This window comes from Coturnix japonica, unplaced genomic scaffold (assembly GCF_001577835.2).
Source record: "Coturnix japonica isolate 7356 unplaced genomic scaffold, Coturnix japonica 2.1 chrUnrandom620, whole genome shotgun sequence".
Classification (NCBI taxonomy): Eukaryota; Metazoa; Chordata; class Aves; order Galliformes; family Phasianidae; genus Coturnix; species Coturnix japonica.
This window is the reverse complement of record NW_015439993.1, coordinates 16,467-23,305: the sequence shown is the minus strand read 5'-3', so window position 1 is coordinate 23,305 and position 6,839 is coordinate 16,467.

Genomic DNA, 6,839 nt, shown 5'->3' with positions numbered 1-6,839 from the left:
GGGACATATGGGACCCTATGGGGCACTATAGGATGCTATGGGACCCTATGGGGCACTATGGGACCCTATGGGAACCTATGGGGCACTATGGGGTACTATAGGATACTATGGGACCCTATGGGGCAACTAATGGTTTACCCTATTAGGCCCTAAAAAGGAATGGGGACAGCGGTAATGGGACTATGGGGCCATATGGGGCCATATGGGATCCTTATAGGGTTTATAGGGTCCTTATGGGGTTTATAGGATCCTTATGGGGTTTATAGGATCCTTATGGGGTTTATAGGATCCTTATGGGGTTTATAGGGTCCTTATGGGGTTTATAGGATCCTTATAGGGCTATGGGATCCTTATAGGGCTTATAGGATCCTTATGGGGTTTATAGGGTCCTTATAAGGTTTCAAGGTTCCTTATGGGGTTTATAGGATCTTATGGGGTTTATAGGATCCTTATAAGGTTTCAAGGGTCCTTATGGGGTTTATAGGATCCTTATGGGGTTTATAGGATCCTTATAAGGTTTTCAAGGGTCGCTTATGGGGTTTTATCCGGATCTTATGGGTTTATAGGACCTTATATTAGGTTTCAAGGGTCCTTAATGGGTTTATAGGAATCCTTATGGGGTTTTAATAGGGTCCTTATGGGGTTTTATAGGATCCTTATGGGGTTTATAGGATCCTTATAAGGCTTTGCCAAGCGGTCTTATGGGGTTTATCGGATCCTTATGGGTTTTATAGGGTCTTATGTGTTTTTATAGGATCCTTTATGGGTTTCTAGATCCTTATGGGTTTCTAGGTTCCTTATAGGGTTTTATAGTGCTTTATGGGTTTTATAGGACCCTTATGGGGTTAAGTGGATCTCAATGGGGTTTATAAGGTCCTTATGGGGTTCATATGGTCCTTATGGGGTTTCTAGGGTTCTTATAGGGTTATGGGATCCTTATTAGGGTCCTTATTGGGGTTTCTGGGTCTTATAAGGTCCTTATAGGGTTTCTGGGGTCCTTATAGGATTTATAGGATCCTTATAGGGTTATGGGATCCTTATAGGATTTTCAGGGTCCTTATGGGGTTTCTAGGGTCCTTATGGGGTTTCTAGGGTCCTTATGGGGTTTCTAGTGTTGTTATGGGGTTTATGGGATCCCAATGGGTTTATAGGGCCCTTATAGGATTTCTAGTGTCCCTATAAGGTTATGCGATCCTTATGGGGTTCGTATAGGGTTTATAGGGTCCTTATAGGATTTCTAGTGTCGTTATGGGGTTTCTGGGTTTCTTATGGGGTTTATGGGTTTCTTATGGGGTTTCTGGGTCCCTTATGGGGTTATGGGGTCCTTATGGCCGCTTATAGGTCCTTGACAGGGGTCCTTATGGTCCCTTCTAGGGGTCTTGTAGGGTCCTTTTATGGTCCTTTATTGTGTCCTATGTGGTTATGGTGGTCCTTTTAATGGCCCTTATAGGGTCCTTATAGGGGTTCCTTATAGGGTCGCCTTATGGTTCCCCTTATGGGGTTTAGGGGTCCTTATGGCCCTTATAGGGTCCTTATGTGCCGTTAATAGGGTCCTTATATTGGTGGTTCCTTATGTGCCCTTATAGGGTCCCTTATATTGGTCCTTTGGGATAGGATTTCTAGTGTTCTGTTTATTTGTGGTTCTTGTTTCTTTATGGTTTCTGGTTCTTCTGGGGTTTTTCTTGTGGTCCTTGATTGGTTAGGGTTGTCCTTGTATGGCCCTTATAGGGTCCATATGTTGGTCCTTATGGGTTTGGGGTACCTTATGGCCCTATAGGGTTTTATAGGTCCCTTATGGCCCTTCTAGGGTCTTATGGCCGCTTATAGGGTTCTATAGGGTCCCTTATGGCTCTTTAGGGTCCTTATGGCCTTATAAGGGTGCCTTATAGGGTCTTATCGGATTTCTATGTGTCGTTAGGGGTTTTCTGGTTTTTGATGGGTTTGGTGTTTCTTATGGGGGTTCTGGGTCCTTATGGTGGGTTAGTTAGGGTCCTTATGCCCTTATAGGGTCTTATATGGGTCCTTATGGCCCTTATAGGGTCCTTGTATGTGCCCTTATAGGCTTCGTTATGGGTCGCTTGATACGGGTTCTTTAATAGGCCTATTAAGGGTCCTATGTGGGTATGTGGGTCCGTTTATTGTGCCGTGATAGTAATTTTCCGTTTATTATTTGGGTCCTTATGGGGTTATGGGTTTCTTATGGGGTTTCTGGGTCCCTTATGGGGTTTCTGCGTCCCTTATGGGGTTATGTGGTCCTTATGGCCCTTATAGGGTCCTTATAGGGTCCTTATGGCCCTTATAGGGTCCTTATAGGGTCCTTATGGCCCTTATGGGTCCCTTATGGGGTTAAGGGGTCCTTATGTCCCTTATAGGGTCCTTATGGGTCCCTTATAGGGTTATGGGGTCCTTATGGCCCTTATAGGGCCCTTATAGGGTCCTTATTGGGTCCTTATGGGGTTATGGGTTTCTTATGGGGTTTATGGGTTTCTTATGGGGTTTCTGGGTCCCTTATGGCCCTTATAGGGTCCTTATAGGTTCTTTATGGTCCTTATGGGTCCCTTATGGGGTTATGGGGTTCTTATGGCCCTTATAGGGTCCTTATAGGGCCCTTATAGGGTCCTTATGGCCCTTATGGGGTCCTTATAGGGTCCTTATGGCCCTTATAGGGTCCTTATGGCCCTTATAGGGTCCTTATAGGGTCTTTATGGTCCTTATGGGTCCCTTATGGGGTTATGGGGTTCTTATGGCCCTTATAGGGTCTTTATGGCCCTTATAGGGTCCTTATGGGGTCCTTATGGCCCTTATGGGGTCCTTATGGTCCTTATAGGGTCTTTATGGCCCTTATAGGGTCCTTATTGTCTTTATAGGGTCCTTATAGGGTCCTTATGGCCCTTATAGGGTCCTTATGGGGTTATGGGGTCCTTATGGCCCTTATAGGGTCCTTATAGGGTCCTTATGGGTCCCTTATGGGGTTATGGGGTCCTTATGGCCCTTATAGGGTCCTTATAGGGTCCTTATAGGATTTCTAGTGTCGTTATGGGGTTTCTGGGTCCCTTATGGGGTTATGTGGTCCTTATGGCCCTTATAGGGTCCTTATAGGGTCCTTATGGCCCTTATAGGGTCCTTATAGGGTCCTTATAGGGTCCTTATAGGATTTCTAGTGTCGTTATGGGGTTTCTGGGTCCCTTATGGGGTTATGGGGTTCTTATGGCCCTTATAGGGTCCTTATGGCCCTTATAGGGTCCTTATAGGGTCCTTATGGCCCTTATACGGTCCTTATAGGGTCCTTATGGGGTTATGGGGTTATGTGGTCCTTATGGCCCTTATAGGGTCCTTATAGGGTCCTTATGGGGTTTCTGGGTTTCTTATGGGGTTTCTGGGTTTCTTATGGGGTTTCTGGGTCCCTTATGGGGTTATGGGGTCCTTATGGCCCTTATAGGGTCCGTATGGGGTTATGGGGTCCTTATGGCCCTTATAGGGTCCTTATAGGGTCCTTATGGTCCTTATGGGGTCTCCCCGCAGACATCTCCGTCAGCCTCCTGTCCGTCATCGTCACGTTTTGTGGGGTCGTCCTTCTTGGGGTTTCTCTCTTTGTGTCCTGGAAACTTTGTTGGGTCCCATGGAGACATAAAGGGGTCGGGACGGGAACCCGCAAAGATCCCCTAAATCCAGCCCCATATGGAGAACCTGAAAGGGGGGATTTGGGGTCGGAACCGGCACAACAACCTGAACGATCCTATATGGATATGGGGCACGACGGGGCACTGAGGATGAGCCACACGGCGCCTGAGCTGCCCATGGAACGCGATGGGGGAAGGTATGGGGTTATATGGGGTTATATGGGGTTATATGGGGTTATATGGGGTTATGGGGTTATATGGGGTTCTATGGGGTGCTATGGGGTTATGGGGTTATGGGGTTGTTATGGGGTTATATGGGGTTGTTATGGGGTTATATGGGGTTATATGGGGTTATATGGGGTGCTATGGGGTTATATGGGGTTATGGGGTTATATGGGGTTTAATGGGGTGGGATATAGCTTATGGGGGTCAATATGGGGTGTGGGGTGGGGATATGGGGCTATGGGGTGGGGATATGGGGTGTGGGGTGGGAAATATGGGGTTTATATGGGGGGGGTTATATGGGGTTATATGGGGTTGGGATATGGGGTAGGGTATGGGGTTATGGGGTGGGATATGGAGTTATGGGGTGGGATATGGGGTTATATGGGGTTATGGGGTTCTATGGGGTGGGATATAGGGTTTTATATGGTTATATGGGGTTATATGGGGTTGTATGGGGATATATGGGGTTATATGGGGTTATATGGGGTTATATGGGGTTATGGGGTTATATGGGGTGCTATGGGGTTATATGGGGTTATATGGGGTGATGGGGTGGGATATGGAGCTATATGGGGTTATATGGGGTTGTTATGGGATCTATGGGGTTCCCTATGGGGTTCTATGGGGTTTATATGGGGTTCTATGGGGTTATGGGTGGGATATGGGGTAAATATGGGGTTTTTTTAAAATAATGGGGGGGGGTTATATGGGGTTATATGGGGTTATAATGGGGTTATATGGGGTTTATGGGGTGGATATGGGGTTTATATGGGTTTCTTATGGTGGTTATAATGGGTTATGGGGTTGTATGGGGTAATGGGTGGGATATGGGGTTATATGGGGTTCTCGTTGGGTTATATGGGGTCTTATGGGGTTATATGGGGGTTATGGGGTGGGATATGGGGTTATATGGGTTTATGGGGTTTGGGTGTTATGGGGTTCTATGGGGTTTCTTGGGGTTCTATGGGTTCTGGGGTTCTATGGGGTTCTATGGGGGTTATATGGGGTTATATGGGGTTTATGGGGTGGGATATGGGTTATATGGGGTTATGGGGCTCGGGATATGGGGTTATATGGGTTCCTATGGGGTTATGGGGTTATATAGGGGTTATATGGGGTTCTTGGTTCTATGGGGTTCTATGGGTTATATGGGGTTATATGGGGTTATGGGTGGGATATGGGGTATATGGGGTTTGGGTGGGATAAGTGGGGTTATATGGGGAGTGCTATGGGGTTATGGGTTATGGGGTGGGATATGGGGTTATGGGTTTTATGGGTGGGATATGGGGTTTATATGGGGTGCTTATGGGGTTCTTATGGGGTTTTATATGGGGTCTACTGGGGTGGGAATTTATGGGTTTCTTATGGGTTATATGGGGTGCTATGGGGTGGGATATGGGGTTCTATGGGGTTATATGGGGTGCTATGGGGTTATGGGGTTCTATGGGGTGGGATATAGGGTTTTATATGCTTATATGGGGTTCTATGGGTTCTATGGGGCATATGGGGTTTATATGGGGTTTATGGGGTGGATATGGGGTTCTATGGGGTTCTTAATGGGGTTCATGGGGGGGATATGGGTTCTATGGGGTTCTATGGGGTTATGGGGTGGGATATGGGGTTCTATGGGGTTCTATGGGGTTATGGGGTTATATGGGGTGGGATATGGGGTATATGGGGTTATATGGGGTTGTTATGGGGTTATATGGTGTTATATGGGGTTATGGAGCTATATGGGGTTATATGGGGTTGTTATGGGATCTATGGGGTTCTATGGGGTTATATGGGGTTATATGGGGTTCTATGGGGTTATATGGGGTTATATGGGGTTATATGGGGTTGTTATGGGGTTATGGGGTGGGATATGGGGTTATGGGGTTATATGGGGTGGGATATGGGATTTTATATGGTTCTATGGGGTTCTATGGGGTTCTATGGGGTTCTATGGGGTTATATGGGGTTATATGGGGTTATGGGGTGGGATATAGGCTTATGGGGTGGGATATGGGGTGATGGGGTGGGATATGGGGTTATGGGGTTCTATGGGGTTATATGGGGTTGTATGGGGTTGTATGGGGTTGTATGGGGTTATATGGGGTTGTATGGGGTTATATGGGGTTATGGGGTTATATGGGGTGGGATATGGGGTTATATGGGGTTATATGGGGTTATATGGGGTTATATGGGGTTATATGGGGTGCTATGGGGTTATATGGGGTTATGGGGTGGGATATGGGGTTATATGGGGTTATATGGGGGGGTTATATGGGGTTATATGGGGTTATGGTGTTATGGGGTGGGATATGGGGTTGTTATGGGGTTCTATGGGGTTATGGGGTGGGGTATGGGGTTATATGGGGTTATATGGGGTTATGGGGTGGGATATGGGGTTGTGGGGTGAGATATTGGGTTATGGGGTTATATGGGGTTATGGGGTTATATGGGGTTATGGGGTGGGATATGGGGTTATATGGGGTTCTATGGGGTTCTATGGGGTTCTATGGGGTTATGGGGTGGGATATGGGGCTATATGGGGTTATGGGGTTTTTATGGGGTTATATGGGGCTGTTGTGGGGTTATATGGGGTTATATGGAGTGGGATATGGGGTTATATAGGGTTATATATGGTTATATATGGTTATGGGGTGGGATATGGGGTTATATGGGGTTATATGGGGTTATATGGGGTTATATGGGGTTATATGGGGTGGGATATGGGGTTATATGGGGTTATATGGGGTTATATGGGGTTATATGGGGTGGGATATGGGGTTATATGGGGTTATGGGGTTATATGGGGTTCTATGGGGCTATATGGGGTTATATGGGGTTCTATGGGGTTATATGGGGTGGGATATGGGGTTTTATATGGTTAAATGGGGTTATATGGGGTTCTATGGGGTTATGGGGTGGGATATGGGGTTCTATGGGGTTATGGGGTTATATGGGGTGGGATATAGGGTTTTATATGGTTATATGGGGTTATATGGGGTT